At 50.8% G+C, this 17630-nt stretch overlaps 1 protein-coding gene and 1 long non-coding RNA gene across 2 annotated transcripts in view; one reads left to right on the top strand and one right to left on the bottom strand.

Moving 5' to 3' along the window:
• SLC37A3 (solute carrier family 37 member 3) overlaps positions 1–17630 on the top strand; it is a 150806-nt gene that overhangs the window by 109130 nt on the left and 24046 nt on the right. The gene's annotated exons all lie outside the window — the stretch shown is intronic.
• LOC144614588 (uncharacterized) lies at positions 6075–8238 on the bottom strand. Its single transcript, XR_013552440.1, has 3 exons — positions 7956–8238; positions 6630–6705; positions 6075–6298 (listed from the first exon to the last, which is right to left on the bottom strand). It is a non-coding gene; the product is annotated as an uncharacterized LOC144614588 (long non-coding RNA).

Raw genomic sequence — 17630 nt, 5'->3', positions numbered from 1 at the left:
GGGGCCCCTTTCTCTAATCTGCACAAAGGTGCCTTATTGGCTAGCAGGGGCCCTCTGTGACTGAAGTTCTTCCTGTACGAAACTGACTGTTCTGGGTTCAAGGGCGAGTAACTCTCTATTATCTCTTAACGAGAGAAAACTTCCTCCTCCCCACAGGAATTTCCAGTTGTAGTTATTAGCCTAGGTGTAACCTGAAATTTCAATGTAATTACATTTCTCTTAGAGCTAAGGTTGCCCCTGGCAACCTACCAGTTTCCTGCTTTCCTTCTCAGGAGGAGAGTCTTTGGCCTTTTACTCCTTTTGTCCTTTTCCACTTTGACCATAGAGTCCAGTTGAACTTGTGTGGGGGGGTGGTGTTTAGTGAGGACGCTTAACCCAGGACACCAAGTCTCCAGCTTGTCCTCCCCCCCCCCCCCGCCCCCCAGCCCTGAGTCTTTGCCTGGGGCAGCAAGAGAGTGTCCCAGCGGTGGTGAGGTGGGTGGCAAGGAGTAACAGGGAGTGATGGGTGGGGGCCCATTAAGATAAGGAGGAAGAATAAACAGAAGCAGATGTGCCTTCAGCCCAGGTCTCCAGCCCACTGGAAAACAAACAGATGGCAGCTTGTCTCCAGGGCGGGGCCGGCCTCCTTGGAGCCAGGAGCTGGGCTGGGCTCCCTGGTCCTCACCTCTCCACTGGATCTTGTCTTCCTTCCCTGGGGACAGGCCAGAGGAGCTGTCCCTCCACACAATACAATATTCACATTCCATCTATTACCGATGCCAACGACTCCTCTCCATTGGAAAAGATGTGCACACACCGCCCGTCTGTGAACCACAGAGAGAGACACCGTACATATGCACACACTCTTCTGGATTGACATTCACAGCCCCGAGGTGACTTTAATGCCCTGGAGTGACGGACTCCTAAAGTTAGGGGCCCCTCCATAGGATGGACCCTCCATAGGATGGACCCTCTGGCTGTAAAGTCCCCTGGCTCTCCAGGCTGTTTTGGGCTACCCACCCCCAATCCAGGAGGGATCAAAGATCCAGGAGGGATAGAAAGTCTGGACATTCAGGCTGTGCAGGGCTGGGGCTGAGGCTGATGATGCTCTGGTTCCACAGCAATGTTTCCCTTTCAGAAGGGACCTGAAACTGACTTAACATTCTCAGTTTTTAATATTACCTAAATAGGTGCAGAGTTAACCCTGGGTATTCACTCTCTGTGCTTGTAAGTAGTCTATAGTCATAAAACTGAAGGAGGGAGAAGGGAGGAGCCAGGGTCTTACGCTCCCAAACCTCAAGGATGTCTCCAGTAGGGGGTTTCTGTTTCTCCCAGACAGACCTGCTGTGACCTACTGTGCTCCCAGCTTCTGCTGGATGACCCCTGGGCTCGGGTAACACTGCCCCATCTTCTGTCCTAGTCTAGGGGGTGATGGTGGCTTCCTGCTGTTGCTCATTGCTGGTTTGCCTCACCCTCCCTACTGGAATTCTGGATTCTTCTATCCTGGCAAGCTTGAGGTGGGAGGCAGTGTTTCATAAAGGTGGGGAACGCAGGGGTCTTAGGTGGGATGTCCCCAAAGCCAATGCTAAGAAGGAGATTTGCAAGCAGAGAGTTTATTGGGGAGCATGCCCCCCAGCAGCAGCTCTTAGAAGTGAGGGAAGCAGAGGGATATGTTGACATGCAACAGTTGCAACAAAAACTCCGAAGCCAGGATGGCCCTTCGGAATTGTCCCAAACTGAGGCAAGGGATTTGATTTTTGTACCCCACCCCCACCCCAGCACGGCTGAGTTGGATGGGGGCCGCCCCAGGAAGGGGCCAGTGTTGGACATGGGGTGGCTCCCTTCAGGCAGGGCTATTCCTGAGGGACTGGCTGTGAGCTGTCATCAGCCCTGAAGGGGAACCTGGACAGAGGCCACAGCGTCCACTTCAAGTTCAAAGTCCGCTTCTGCAACTTACTAGTTATGTGACCTTGACCCAATTCCTTATCTTTCTTTAGCTCTGGTTCAGTTTCCTTACCCGTGAACAGGGAAATTGTGAGGATTAGCTGAGATTGGTTCCGTGTTCTGTAGGGGAGAGAAAGTCTCCACCCCTCTGCTGGCTTCCCCCCAGGTCGCTGCTGTAATCTGTTTGGTCAGGATCCAGGACGCTGTTTCAGACACTTTTATGAGGGGGGTGGGGCTCTTGTGCAATAAAGGGTCGTGTGCCCAGGTGTGGCCTTTTCTCTCACTTCCTGCTCCCAGGGGCTGGGTGGGCGTCTCCTCACTGGGGACGGAATGAGGAAGCTGAACCCTCGTCCCGCTGCAGGCTGGCCTCGTTGCCCTCCCTCTTCTTCCTCCCTGGAGCACTGGCTGGTACAGGGAGCTGGGGAGCCAGAGCTCTAAATCCTGGACTGAAGCTGAGCTTCAGTCCTGTCGTTGAGCTCGGAGCCCTGTCCTGAGGTGGCAGTGCATCAGGCTCTGTGCTATAGAGCAGCACCCCAAATTTCTTCAGGGTCCCCCAGGTACATATGGAGACTTGGTATGAATTAGAAAAGGTCCTTCCTCTGGGCAGACACAGCCTCAGGAGTGCTCAGTGTAACAAATAGATAGTGCCTTTGTGTAAACTAGAAAAAGGCCCCCAGTCCTCTTTGTTCAACTTGAGGTGCAGTGCGCAACCTGCCCAACCCTATGGGGTGACCCTGAATGAAGGCTCCACTAGATGCCACAGGTTCTTGCCCTGCCTCTGCTTTGCCAGTTTTCTCAGAACCCACCAGATCTAAGGTGTAGCCCTGGATTCTAAACATTTTGTGTGGTTTATGCGCTTATTCTGGACAATCAAGTTCTATGCCAGAGAGCCTATCTCCCCACACATCCAACCTCTCTGCCTCAGAGCCTCTGATGCTACTTTCAGTGATGGCATTCATAGTTTCCAGTGGGTCCTGGAACTGCAAGGGAGCAGAGAGATTACTGGACATTGCTGAGTGGCAGGGACACAAAATCTGTTCCAGTGGGGACAGACCCCCCAGTCACAGAAGCACCCCAGCCCCGTGATTCTGTCCCACCGATCAGAGCACATGCCTAGGAACTTGGGTCAAGCGTCTTGTCTGTGAGACATGTTGCTGGAGAGGTGGTGCGGGCAGAGCAGAAGTCAGGAGCCAGATGACTTCAGGCTAGATTTAGCTGGATTTGTTCGATCCAGAACCAAGTGTTGACTCGTATGACTTTCCTTGAAAAAAATCTATATGGGCACGATGGGCCTGCATTCCTTCATGGAAACACTTGACTGGAGCTGAGCAGTGTCTTCCTCAGTAGGATTGTAGGGGTGGCCTTAACCCTGGTTTCATGGGGGAAATGATATACTCCACAGTTAGCCCGAGTTTGAATCCTGGATCACTTATTAGCTGTGGGACCTTGAAAAAGTTATTTCTCTGTGACTCAGTTTTCCCACCTGTCAAATAGGATGATGATATGATAGTACCCATATTACAGGGTTGTTATAAGGATTAAATAAGTACTTACAGCAGCACATGGCACATAATATACATTAGCTATTACAATGACAACAGGTGAGTTTCCACTGAGTAGGCATTTATGTAATGTTTCCACGAACATCATTTTATTATCTTAATGACTTCCAGATTCCCAGTGACAGATTGTAGCTGGCCTAGAGGAACCCAAGTTGGGAAAGTCACTCTTTGATCGATGAGGTCCCCTTCCCCTGAGCAAGGGAATCTTCCAGACCTCCCAAGACATGGGTGGCCTATGGCCATGACTCGTGATCTTTCCTGCTCGGAACTCTGTCCCTTCCGGGGGTATGCAGGGAAGCAATGTGAAGTTACGCTTCCTGTCAGCCACTTCTAAGAGCACATCCTGATATCCCAAGGCATCCTCATTCCTCTTGTAAGTCATTAAAATCTGTCAACAGCAGTCTTGGTTACTGGGCATTTTTATTTCCCGCCTGATGCCTGCTTGGGGTAATGAGTTCCATGAGCTTACCACCCACGGAGTGAAGTCAGATTTTCTTTTATTCTTCCTAAACAGAATTCTCTCAAGCTTTTAAGCAGGGCACCCTGGTCTAGTTCAGGATTTGGTGAATGCGTTCGTGACCAGCCTCACCTAACATTCATGATCAAACAGATGTGATTCCTTCTTGGCTTCTATCTTCCCAGATGGAAGAACCCTCAACATATTACTCTGTATTTTTATGGTAGCTTCCCTATTTCCTTGACGACTTTGGCTGGCCCTTTTTCTAGGTTCCCACTGTCTTTCTTGAGCTTTAGTAAGCGCACAGGACAGAAATCCCTCCCCCACCGCATACTGACCCGATGCCACATTCTGTTACACTTGGATGCCCTTCCAGGTACCAAATGAGAATTTCACTTCAGTACATGCAAATTGCAGTCATTTTGCTGAAAACCAGAACAAGAGGGTATTGGGAGTTGGTGAAAGAGAAGAGAGTCAAAGCAGCAAGGAGAGCACAGCCAGAGGATTTGCCGTAGAGGTGTGGGAACAATAAAAGAAGGTGAGATCTTAGAACCCTGACTCAGAACTCCACCCCGAGGCCGCTGTACACAATCCAGTCCTTGCCCCCTCACCATGGCCTTGGGTGCCAGGCTGCATCAGTCAGAGGGATTTCCTTTTCTCAGTTTGCATGAAGCCATCTCATGGACCAGCGGCTGTCCTGCCCAGGATGGGACAGCTGTGTCCTCTAGAGGGGAGGGCAGAAAAAGCCAGGTCAGAGCAAGGCACTGGGTCCTCCTACTCTGACACAAAGTTCTTCTCATCGTTCATCCAGTATTTATTGAGCATCTCTGCACAGCACTGTTTTAGGTGTTGAGAGGACAGTGGTGAATAAGACAGACATGGTTGCTGCTCTCATGGAGCTTACATTATAGTCAGGGGAAATAAATAAACAAGGTAAATTTAGACATCACAAGCATCACGATGGTCTAGATCAGGGTTGGCAAATCCAGCCCTTGGGTCAACTCCGGCCCTTGGCCTAGTTAGTAAGGCCCATGGGCTAAGAATCATTTATGTATTTTTAAGGATTCTAAAACAATACAGACTTCTAGGAGGCATGCAAACCCTCATTATCTACTCTTTTTCATGACAGGAAAAGTTTGCCAAGTACTGGTTTAGACAGTGACTCAAGGTGGTAGGGTGGTCTAGTGACACATCCGCTGCTTCCCCAGCACCCCTCCAAATGTCTCAAACGCATCGTAGCCTTGAGATTTGGGTGGTGGCATGGGGCTTTCACCGCCTAAGCCTACTAATTAGGGTCCTTTGAGCACTGACTGGTTCAGGGTTACCCCAGTTAGTGTGTGGGATTCTCCTGGGCTAAGGGACTGGTTAGGTGAAGTCCGGACTTTCCTTTGAGTGTTGGAGGACAAGAATCTCTCTTTCTGGATGAGGTTGGATATGGATGTGAGGCCAGGGATTGCTGCAGCCATATTGCTGCATGAGCCATTTTGAGCATGAGGATAAAGGTGACCTGTTGAGGGGAGCACCCAGAGAATCACAGAAAAATCCTGACTATACCCTGGCCGGAGCCTGATTTTCTTCTGGACTTAGTTCTACAGCCAATAGACTCCCTTCAATGTTTAAGCCGATTTAGGTTTCTTGTTCCTTTTGACCAAAACATCTTAACCGATATAGATGGTCAAGGAAGAAGGAGGTGATGTTTGAGCTGAGATATGAATGGGAGCAAAGAAGATCTGGACGAAAAACCTTCCAAGCAGAGGAAAATGCAAATGCAAATATCCCAAGATGGGTATGAGCTAGGCACACTGGAGAAGTGGGAAGGTCAGTGAGCCATGGGGAGAATGGTATCCGGCGAGGGAGAGGAGCAGGCCAGGTCTGGCGGCCCAGGAGAGGAGCTTCGCTTTTGCTCTAAATGCAACAGGAACCCACTGTTGGTTTCTTTTTAAATTTTTTAAACGGATTTTTATTAACATATAGCAGTACAGTACACAAGGTTTAAGGGCACAGTTGGATGAAATGAACACCTATGCACATATACATAAATCTCTGTCACCCAGATCAAGAACGTTCTCAGCCCCCACAAACCATGTATGTAATTTAAAATTTTCTAGGAGCCACATGAAAACAAGTAAAAAACAGATGAAATTAATTTCAATAATGTATTTGATTTTAATTCAGTGGATCCCCAATATTCTCTTAAGGCATCATCAGTGTTAAAGGTGTCAGTAAGCTGTTACTTTTCCCAAGTCTTTCAAATCTTTCAAATCTTACATGGACAGCACATTTTGATTTGGACTAGCCACATTTCAGGGCTCAGCATCCACACACGGCTAGTGGCCGCTGTAGGAACAGGGCACGTCTAGAGAGTAAGGAAATGAAGCAAACATGGTCCATTGATCAGAATAGAAGTCATGTAAATGTAAGCCACTGACCTTATCTCGGTTTAGAGTACTGACTCTTTCATTTTATTTTAGTGAAAAAAAGTTCCCACCCATTCTCAGTTCCCTACCCTATATTCCTCCGAGGTCTTATACACGACACAGCATTTTCCTACCATCAGTGGTTTTCATTCCCTTTTGGGCTCTCGTGAATGGAGCTGTCCTTCTGCTCATTCTCAGGCACTATTAAGTGTGGATAAGGAAGGGAGCCACAGCTGGTGACCCGTGTTCATCCCCCCGTTCTGTTCTTACCTCCAGGACTGGCTTTCCTGGCAGCGAGTCAGTGGAACCCCTTCTTCACACACAGGTGTATAATACTGGAGCTCACCTGTGTTGCAAGGGGACGATCTGAAAGAGCAATGACTAAGAAATTAACCTAGTCCTTCTGGATTTCATTCTAATTGTTGGGTGTGTCCTGGGCGCCAGAATCATAAAGCAGGCCTGCTTTCCTTCCTTTGATGTATTTAAAGAGCCCTGGATTTGCAGCCACAACACTGAGTACTAGTCCCACAGCCATCACTAACGGCAGTATCACTTTGGGTGTAGGGTTTAGCTAATCTGAGCATCACTTCCTCTGCTGGTTAAACATGAGTAATAATACCTGTCTTATAGGTTACAGTGATTACCAGATAAATCATACAGTTTGAAACTGTAAAGCATTACACAAATACAAGACGCTAACCTTTACAGCAGGGAACATGATGCAGGACATACAACAGGCGGAAAGGCCCCTCTAAGATGCTCAGGGCAGGAAGCACGTTTCTTCCCCTCTGCCCTCTTGCCTTTGCTCTTTGCCCCCTCACAGTTTGTAATGGCGTGTGTGTGGCTTTACAAGCAGCAGGCGCTCTGATCCAAAAGAATGACTAATTGAACACGCTCCTGGTATTTTGGTCCTTCATACACACCTGTCCTGGGCTCCTGGAAAGGCAACCCCCAAGGGAAGCCTCTTGGCCAGGTGTGCGAAAACGTTTCCTCCGCAGGCAGGTGGCAATTCCTCCGCCGGCGGGTAGGTTTCCATTGGCTCCGGGGGCGGGGGAGGGGGGGGGGGTAGGGAAGGGTTCCCCTGCGTCTATCTTTTATTGGCTGTCTGTAGCTGGGACCAGGAGCCACAGGCCCTGCTTAGTTCACAGCCCCGGAATCCCTGAGGGCTGCTGGCGCCTTTGCTGCCTCCTGTCCCCAGGTGGCCGGTGGGTGCGCCCTCCACGCCCCCTGGGCCCTTCCCGGACTGCTCTTCCAGCCCCAGGCCGGGCACCTACAGCCTCCTCTCAAATCGCCTCCTTGGGGGAACCGTCCCAGGCTTAACCCAGCCATTACCAGTCCCTTAATGGACACATTTCTGGTCCCCGGCTCAGAGGCGGGGCATCGTCCCCGAGCCACGCACACGAGCTCTGCCTTTGTCACTTTCTCAAGCTCCGCCAGCTGCGTTAGAATGCTCAGGTTTCTTAACTCTTCTCCCCGCGAAACACAGGTCGGGGGATGCAGTAAACCTCCTGGCTCCTCCCCGAAGAACTCTGGGACTTCAATGCACTGGGCCCCAGCCAACAACCGAATAAAGTGGAAAATTTTTTCATCACTTACAGAAAGTATTTTCACTCGGCAAAACAGCAGCTCCGGCCCCTCTGAGCAAGCCCGTTTTAGCCGCGCCGGGCAAGAGAGCACCCGTGCAGTTGGCGGCGCTTTCCGGAGGCTGCTCCAACCCCCCTCCCACTTCCCATCCCGCTGTCATTGTTCCCCCGCCGCTCCGGGCCGCGCAGCCCGCACCCCGCACCCCGCAGCCCGGCCCCGCGCGCCCGGGCGGCCCCCCGCGCTCCGGACCGGCTGCAGCCGCCGCGGCTCGGGGCGCCCCTTCACCAGCCCGGGCCTCCGCAGCTCGGCGGGGGCGCGGGGGCGCAGGCGGGGCCCGAGCTGCCAATCCCCGCGCGGCGCACGTGCGGCACGTCTCCGCATCCGGCCCCCGCCCCGCGCGGGCTCCGCCGGGTTTTCGGGGGTGGGGGGGGGAGTGGGTCCCGAGACAACCCGGGCTGCGCCGGCGAGGGGGGTGCGCAGGGGGTTGGAGGTGGGACCGCGCGGGGGTCGGGAGTGTGCTCGGATTGGGGGGGGGGGGCTGGGCGGTGCGAGCGGCCCAGGGTGGGGGGGGCGGTCAGTGGGGTGTTGAGAGGCTGTGAACGCGCAGGGGGTAAGGGGGATGCCTAAGGGTCGATGGGGTGGGGATCGCAGGGGGCGGGGGAGTACTGCGCGCCGAGGGAGTACCCCAGGGCCCACCGGAGGGTCCGCCCGCAGCTCGACCACCTCCCTAACCTGTTAGGGGAGCGCCGGGAAATTCCCCAAGCCCTCTCAGCCCGTTTCTGTCCCTCTCTGTCACTAGAAAGTGAGCTACGGACGGGTGCAGAAGGGCCTGTTGTCCACCGCCAGCTTAGCCGAGGGCCCTAGGCAGGAGGGCGGGGGGCCGGCGAGAGGGGGCCTTCAAATGCTGGGCCCAGAGCACCTGTTCAGGAGACAGCAGATCATTTTAGGCCCCTTCTTCACTACCACCCTCCCCACCCCCGCCCCGCTCCCTCACTTCCCTGCATCCCCGCCGTCTCCGCCCCGAGAATAGGGAGCGTTTTATTTCTGGTTGTGACTTTGAAACGCAGCCATCCAATGTGTTAGCCTCTCGGCGGAAGCCCAGGAATCAGAGCTGTGGACTTGACAGAGCGCAGAGCGGGGCACCGCCTGCAGGGGACTGGCCGTCGCTGATGGTCCACTCCGAGATGGAGCTTGCCGATTGCCCCTCAGTGTGCTGGGAAGGAGGAAGGCGGAGGGGCCGACGGTCTGTATACACAGCGACATCTTCATTCCCCCGCTGTGCTGCTTGGACCCCGGAAAGTTCCGCGTCCCAGCGTGGAAGCCAGCTGGATGTCGCTGTACCTCGCTGAGAGTGCCCCACCCTCCCCCCCCCAGCTGCACCGCTGTTTTACCCTCCTTGAAAGGCTGTAACAACTTCCGGAAGAGGGACTCCCTTTGAAGTGTGGGCAGCATTTCGGTTCCTCTGACTTCTCCTTGTCTCCTTTGATGTGGAATGACGCCAGGCTTAGCAGAGACTGGCTCCTGGGGACCCATAGATCAAACGCCACCCCCAAGTTCACCTCCAGCAGGACGGACATATTGAAGGGCAGACTGAAATACTCTAGAATCTTAAAATTTTCCATTTCCTGCTGTTTTTTTTAAATTAATGCTGTTCATATTTTTCAAATGTATCATTCAATTCTTGATGCCTGTGAAATTACAGTGGAAAACCTTGGGCCCAAGTGCTTTATCTACATTATTTCATTTACTCCTCACAACTACTCTCTCCCATGCGGGTATTATCCCCCACTTTATAGATGGGGAATTGAAAGCCTAGCTGTCTGAGACCCTTTCTTCTTAAAAAAAAATTTTTTTTAATGTTTATATATTGTAGACAGAGACAGCGTGAGCAGGGAAGGGGCAGAGAGAGAGGGAGACACAGAATGTGAAGCAGGCTCCAGGCTCTGAGCTGTCAGCACAGAGCCGGTCGCGGGTCTCGAACCCAGGAACCCCGAGATAATGACGTGAGCTGAAGCTGGACACTTAACCAACTGAGCCACTCAGGCCCCACTCTCTTTTTTTTTAATGTGCTATTTATTTTTGAGAGAGAGCTTGAGTGGGGGAGGGGCAGAGGGAGAGGAAGGGACAGAGGACCTGAAGCGCGGTCTGCTCTGAGAGTAGTGAGCCCCATGTAGGGCTCGAACTCATGAAACTGCGAGATCATGACCTGAGCCCAAGTAGGGCGCTCAACCAACTGAGCCACTCAGGTGCCTCTAGAGCTTTCCTTCTTGAGCACCTCCTCCGCTAAAAGCTAATTGGGTGAATCAAACAAATCGAAACCCACAAAGCACAACAGTGCCTGGCACACAGTAACTGCACAGTGAAAAGTTATTGATTTTTTGGATGACTGTCGCCATTACGAAGAATAAGCATGAAAGTTCTATCGTGATAGCAAGTTCTACAGCAGTCGTAGGCAGTAGACCTTGATGCGTTCTTTCAGAAGCATTCAGGGTTTTGTTTTTCCCTGGTGAGAGCTGTCTCTAAATGGTATTGGGAATTGGACTCCAGAACAAGTTGCTCCAAGACAAACTATACTCAAGTTTTCCCACAGAGATTTGCTCCGGACCTGATCTGTCCTTCCTTCCCAACTGGAGACGTTAGCAAAAACACGTTAGCAAAAACATGCCGTTCAGACCTCAGCTGGGTGCTTTGATGCCCTGGAGTTAAAATGGAATGTGTGTGTGTGTGTGTTAATGACATGGAAATGGTAACTTGACTTTGACATTATTTACCAAATCATTTACTTTTTTAAAAAAGTGGGGTTTTTTTTTATTTTACAAAGTAATGTTCTTTTTTTATTTAAAAAAATTTTTTTAACGTTTTATTTATTTTTGAGACAGGGAGAGACAGAGCATGAACAGGGGAGGGGCAGAGAGAGGGAGACACAGAATCCGAAACAGGCTCCGGGCTCTGAGCTGTCAGCACAGAGCCCGACACGGGGCTTGAGCTCACGGACCACGAGATCATGACCTGAGCCGAAGTTGGCCACTTAACTGACTGAGCCACCCAGGCGGCCCTCAAATAAACTTTAAAAAGAAACTGAAATGGAATAAATATTTACCATCATGAAAAGGAACAACCACCCTTTGTCCTCTGGGCTCTCTCCTCTGAGGAAATGACTCTCAACTGGACAGCCTTTTTCCTGGCATTTACCTCTATTTTCCTAAATAATATGTGTATATTACTATTTCTTGATTTTTCAGTTTGGGACATTACCTGTTGACTTCCAACCATGGTAGCTGAGGAGATAGCCCCCTACCATGTCCCTCTATTACAACATTTGATGAAGTGGTCAGTGTACCCATCGTTAGGACTAGACAAATGTTGTCAGCCTCTGACCACACCCCTTTCTCCTACAACCCTTTTCTTATTATGGAGTTATTATCAGCTTTTTTTTTTCTTTTCATCTGCCTGATTCTCTTTGACCATCTATGTTGCCCATATGCTCTGCCGTCTCTGCCATATCACTGTCACCAGGTCCTGTGCCCTTCATTTATCCCGGGCAGGGCAGTCCAGGTGCCAGGAAGGAGGAGGGGTTGTCTTTTAAAAGTGACTAGCAGCTTTCTGGTTTTTTTTTTTTGAGGTGGATGTTTCAATTCAACAAATACACTGTTCATCTCACCTGAGTGTAGAGGTTCATCGTTCTGGTTTCAGCACGTTAATCATCTGTTACGAGAAGCCAGGTCTGAATCCGGGGGAACAAATGACTGGAGAGCCAGTGATTTCTAAACTCACTCTTACAGAAACTGGTGTTTTTGTTGTCGTTGTTGTTTTCCCCTTGAGGGGGAAGGAGGTGGGTGGAGAAGGGGTGGAGATTTGCCGCAGGCTGCTTGCAGGAGATGGGGCGAGTGCAAGGGTGCAAGGTGCATTTTCTCCATCTCTGCACAGAATCAGCGCTGGTGGGTCACGTGGGGCGTGGGGGCCGTAGGGCATGGAGGCGGCCCCTCTGACCTGGAGACTTACAGCCTCACCATGGGCACTGTGCCATTAGCAGTGGTGGCCCTGGGGCTCTTAGTGGTGGTTTGGGGGCCATGGATCTCAGCCAGAGAAGTCAGGGCAGAAGGACACAGTCGTGACTGGGACTAATTAGGGAACCCTTTTGAGGACTCCCTGAAAGACCCAGGGGAAACTTTCAGGGATGGGACTGAGCACTGACATTCATCCAGCATCTCAGAATCACTGTGATTTGAAGTAGCAATCTAAAAGGGATCAGATTTCACCCCAGGCTGCTGAAAACTCAGTGCACGTGAATGGTTTCTTCAGAATGATTCAGGAAGACGGACTGGGTATTTTTACCCTTATTTTATGGATGGGGAATCAAAGTCTCAAAGAAGCGTGTCTTTAATTTTTTTTTAATGTTTATTTATTTTTGAGAGAGAGAGATTATTTATTTTTGAGCAGGGGAGGGGCAGAGAGAGAGGGAGACACAGAATCGGAAGCAGGCTGCAGGCTCTGAGCTGTCAGCCCAGAGCCCGGTGTGGGGCTTGAACCCATGAACCATGAGATCAGGATCTGAGCTGAAGTCTGATGCTCAGCTGACTGAGCCACCCAGACGCTACTTGAAGAGGCTTGGCTTTAAGCAAGAAATGGACTTGGGCCCCCTGCCCAGTGCTTTTCTATTTTCGTTGAACACAAAATTCAAGTTGCGGGAAGGTACGAGGGGACATAACAGGCCCATCGTACAATTCACTGGTCCTAGGTGCCAGGTATTTATTACATTCAGTATGGGCATCACATTTTAAAAGGCACAAGAGTAAACTCAAGAACTCTCCAGGACTTAAATAAGCTTCACGAAAGCAGATCAAGCCTGACCTTTTCAATGTTACCTCCCATTGCCCAACAAGACCTGGCACGTAGGTGCACAATAATTATTTACTGGACAAATGAATGAGTCCTGGGGATGACGAAAGACCTAGAAACCAAGTCATTTGGGAGGTTGCTGGAGGTGCTTAAAGCACTGAGGGGAGGAGGAGAGCACAGGAGAACTGTCTTCAAGTATGAAAAGCCACCGCACGAAAGAGGGATCAGACTGATATGTGTAAGTCCAGATCAGAGACAGCCGGGGGGCAGGACAAGAGCCAGTGGGCAAAAGCTAGAGTGACACCAGTGTTGGCTTAGAGTGACAGGACAACTTACAACACTTAAAACTGTCCAAAGGGAAAATGGAATGTTAGGAGCGACCGTCACAGGCTCTGCTTTGGGAGGTTTCGCTGTGCCACTTGGGGTGCAGGCCGCTGGTGCTGGAGGGTCCCAGGGGCCCATCTCCCCACTCGCTCCTGTGAGACCAGGCTGCGGTGGTCTTCACTGGAACCTTCTGTCTGCCCCCAGGAAGAGCCAAAGATCTGTGGGCCCCGAGAGCCCGAGAGCCCTCCGGACAGAGTGGTGCCCCACCCCGGGGCCCAGGGTGGATTCCTGGAGAAAGGTGCTGGAGGTCGCATCACTGGCGTCACCGGTGGAGACCAGCTGTGTCAGGAATTGCGTTGAAAAGTGAGCCCAGGGCCAGGCTGCTGGGAAAGGAGTGAAGACATGAAGAATGTCACTAAAGGAACTACAGGACTTGCTGGCTGATTTAATGCTGGGGGAAAGGAATCCTGAACTTTCCAGCCTGGTAGCTGGACCTTCACAGCAGAAATTGGGAAGGAGAGACGTTCCTCAGATACTGACCGAGACAGGTACCTTGGAACCAGCCCGGGGTCTGGGCGAGAAATGGGATGGTGAACTGATGCAGTGTTTGCAACCCGTCAGTGTAGACTGCACGCATGAAACCGTGTGGGCAGAGGGGCTCTGAGATGAGGCGTTGGACAGGGTATGGAGCCGAAGAACACACACAAAAGTCACGGTGTCCCAGAGCCCAGAGTCCCGGCTTCAGGCCTTTGGACACATCCCCGGCCACTGGAGTTATTAGTTTCCCGTTGGGTACTTTCTTAAATACCACAGGTGCTCCGCTGGGACCCCACAAGGCTGGTGTCTTCCCACAGTTGGGCATCGGTCTGTTTCCTGTCTTTCTAGCCTGATTCCCCCTGAAAGCAGAGCCTGAGAAGATGGACTTGCATGCGGGTCACCTCCCCTGGGAAATGATCCCGAGGAACTAGAGAGAGGACCGGGCAAGACACACAGGAAAGGGAAACGTCACCCCAATTGGCTTTGGGTAACCAGGGCTCAGTCCTGCCGGGGGTCTTCCAAGAAGCCGTGAAGACCACGCCTGTGACTTGTTTGCCCGGGCAAAGGGGGTGGAGCCTCCCCACTGGTTCTGGTTTCCTGGTAGTGAGAGCTGCCCCACGGTGAGTGGGTTGCGGCAGGTTACCGATTCCACAGGTGACAGTAGAGAAAAGCCAGGGCAGAAGGCAGGAGATCCGGGGCACAGCTGAGGCAAGGTGCCGTAGGTGACACCCTGTGTGGCTGGTTGCTGTAGCAACAGCTGGAGCGGAAAGAGGATGTGAGGCACGATGTCCCATCCCCGTATTCGGCATCACAGCGGGACCTCCCCCATCCATGCCTACACTACCCGGAAGCAGAGTTCTCTCTAGATTTTCTACATGACGATCTCCATATGCACCACAACATGCTCAGTGCCAGGGGCCCGGGCACCCGTCACCTGCCTCTGGACCACCTCCCATGTGGCTAATCTCCTCCACGGGCTGCAGCCTTAACAATTGAGATGGTTGCAAATGATTAATGATTAGCTCAGCCTTGTCAGGGAGTAAACTTGCTTTTGGTTGAGTTTCCTAAATTCCGGGACCCATACACTCTCCCTACAGCCCGTCGGTCTCCCTGGCAGCTAGGAAAATGCACTAAGAAGCTGCTGGCTGTCTTCCCGCTGACAGGTGCAATCTCCCCACACCTTGTTCACTCCCAGCACTGGGGCTGGACCAGGAAGGAGGGGCGGACAGGTGCTGGAGGGACTGAAGAGCTAGTGACCTGTGACGGGCTGAGTCTCCCAAGATGCTTCTCCTCAGTGGGAAATGGATGGGAATTTCCTATATTCTGATTTCTTCAGGCAAGACTGAACTTATTGCTGTAATGGGAAACTCTTTTAGTGAAGGCTTGAGCATCCCATCCCAGCGATTTCTATCACTATTGGATTCTAAGCTCTTTATATTTACAGATTTGCTCTGCCTCACTCACGCTACTACGTGTACTTTTACTGAATTTCTATGAACAGGCTAAGTAGTTTTATTTCCTGACTTCTTGTGATTTTTCAATGACCCCCGTTTGGAATTCATGATCATACAACCGCAGGGGTTTTCTGAGGTTAAGAGAAAACAGCAGCTTGAAGGCTCAGGAGGTGGATGGACTTTGGGAGTTCTGGAAATAGAGCCCAGATGTAGATTTACAGATCCTTGATGAGCCTGGATTGGCAGCTTGGATGACCTGATCCTCCAAGGATGAGTAATGCTGCTAGATTGGTCTCCTGCCTCTGGAAACACAGCACACAGAAGCTTCGAGAGGATTGGTCTCCTGCCTCTGGAAACACATCACACAGAGGCTTCAAGAGTGAGTGGAAAGTTGCTGGTCATACCTTCTCAGGTCCAGATATGCATTCCGGGCCATATAGTTAGGAATCATCCTTATGGTTTAGAGAAAACAGTTGAAATTTCCTGATTTATATCAATTAGTTTAGATTCGGCCACAACAATAGCAGCTTCAAACAGACATATTAAATTGCTTCTCATGTACACAATCTAGTTCTAATATGTCAGCTTCAGCATTATCAGGGGTACAGGCTCTTTCCAGCCCTCTGTCTGCCCTTTCTAGATGGTGTGTCTCATCCTTCATGGTCCAAAACGATTGCTGGGGTTCCAGCCATCACACCTGACTTCTAAGCAGTAGGAGAGAAGAAAGAAAGAAGGCCCTATACCTTCTTTTAAAGACACTTTCCTGGAAGAACCGTACTGTTTGCTGATACTTCACTGGCTAGAGCTTAATGGCCAGACCCAGCTGAAAATTAGTCCATTAGCAGGGGGTAATTCTACTTGGAATAAATTTGGGGTTCTGTTACCAAGCGGGAGAAACAGCATTGCTGTTAGGTTGGGCAGACATCTAGCAATCTCTATCAGAGAAAGCTGTATTTAGTAGCTGTGAAATAAACAGGTTTTTGGGATTTGTAATTCACTTAACTCTGTGTGGCACCAACCCTAGGCAGATCACTTTACTTCTTTGAGCTTCGGCATCTTCACTGAAAAAAGAAAAAAGTTAGACTTCCTGACCAATAGCCGTGGCTGTTAAACTGTGTTCCATGAAGTCCTGGGGTTTCTCGGAGGCGCCTCAGAGGCTAACAGAAGCACCTTGAGCTGAGACAGGCGAGGAGCCCAAGCCAGGACCTGCTCTTTTATTTGCTTTGTTGTGTTACCAGGGATCTCAGCAGTTGTAAAGTTCCATGGCCCCAGGGAGAAACTTCAGGAGCAATGGTGGAAAGTTTCTGGGTTTCAAGAGAAGCAAATTGAACAGGTTATGTGGGCTTAGGTCTCTGTGGTTCTAGAGATAGAGGCACACATTTCTGTAATTCAGGAAACCCAGGCTCAGCTAAAAAGCTTGGTAATACTTTTATGATTTTGTAGGTAATGAGACATAATTTTCTTTTTTTTTAATGTCTATTTATTTTTGAGAGAGGGAAAGAGGGGGAGGGGCAGAGAGAGAGGGAGACAGAGAGTCCCAAGTAGGCTCTGTGCCGATAGCGCAGAGCCCAACGCAGGAGCTGATCTCACGAACTCTGAGATCATGATCTGAGCCAAAACCTAGAGTCAGACGCTTAACGGACTGAGCCACCCAGGCGCCCCCAGACATAATTTTCTTAACTCGGGGACATTAGAATATATTTCCTAAGGGCTGGAGTGAAGAGACAATGAACTTTGGAATAAGATCCAGGCTTGTTCCTCTTCTGTTTTTTGCTGCTTGATACTCAGCCTCTCTGAGCCACAGTGTGCTCATCTATAAAATGGGGATAATAATGTCCACTTGGAGGGCTGCTGGGAGAATTGAATGTAATTGAGTATAGGAAGCTTAGGCCATGAGGAAGTGTTAGTCTTCTTCAGTGTCACCCATTGAGCAGAGGGTCCCATACTGCCTGGGGTAGCGGGGAGGGGGAGCAGAAGTGATTCAGCCAATTGGTTCCTAAGGCTCAAGATAAAAATGACGACACCCACGGTACCTGGGTGGCTCAGTCAGTTAAGCGTCTGACTTCAACTCAGGTCATGATCTCACAGTCCGTGAGTTCAAACCCCGCGTTGGGCTCTGTGCTGACAGCTTGGAGCCTGGAGCCTGCTTCGGATTCCGTGTATCTGTCTCTCTCTGCCCCTTCCCTGTTTGCACTCTGTCTCTCTCAAAAATAAATCAACATCTTTTAAAAAAATGGTGACACTGGACCCGGGAGCATCACCCTGATGGTGTCTAGACTGAGCCCCTATCCCGTGGGCGTTTGATGTTCCAGTGCCCTAAAACCAACCAAGTCGCCCTGCTGTTGTTACTCTCTTCCCTAAATCATTAGTCTTTCCCTCTTTACTGGCTTTTCCCCCTCACCATCCATTACATACTTGAGGTCTTTCTCATCTTGAGACAAAATTCCTTCTATTTCTAGGCAGATGACTGTCAATACCTGTGTCCTTCCTCCTTTCGCAGCCATGGCGTTGTCTGCGTGAACCGGCTTCCCTT

Source organism: Panthera onca, chromosome A2, assembly GCF_046562875.1.
Source record: "Panthera onca isolate mPanOnc1 chromosome A2, mPanOnc1 haplotype 2, whole genome shotgun sequence".
NCBI classification, from domain to species: Eukaryota; Metazoa; Chordata; class Mammalia; order Carnivora; family Felidae; genus Panthera; species Panthera onca.
This window is presented reverse-complemented; position numbering and strand designations above follow the sequence as displayed.